The sequence below is a fragment of the Apaloderma vittatum genome, unplaced genomic scaffold (assembly GCF_000703405.1).
Source record: "Apaloderma vittatum isolate BGI_N311 unplaced genomic scaffold, ASM70340v1 scaffold16819, whole genome shotgun sequence".
Classification (NCBI taxonomy): domain Eukaryota; kingdom Metazoa; phylum Chordata; class Aves; order Trogoniformes; family Trogonidae; genus Apaloderma; species Apaloderma vittatum.
In genome coordinates, this window is record NW_009733673.1 from 1 (window position 1) to 277 (window position 277).

Sequence of the window (277 nt, forward strand, 5' to 3'; positions counted from 1 at the left end):
CGGGGCTCGGGACTGCGGCCCCGGTCCTCTTTAACGTCTTTGCCAGTGACCTGGTCGAGGGGATCGAGTGCACTCTCAGCAGTTTTGCAGGTGACACCATGTTGAGCGGGAGCGTTGATGTGCTGGAGGGCAGGGAGGCTCTGCTGAGGGACCTGCAGAGACGATCGGTGGGCAGAGGTCAGTTATATGAGGTTCAGCGAGGCCGGGGGCCGGGTCCTGCACTTTGGCCAGAACAACCCCTGGCGACACTGCAGGCTTAGGGAGGAGTGGCTGGGGA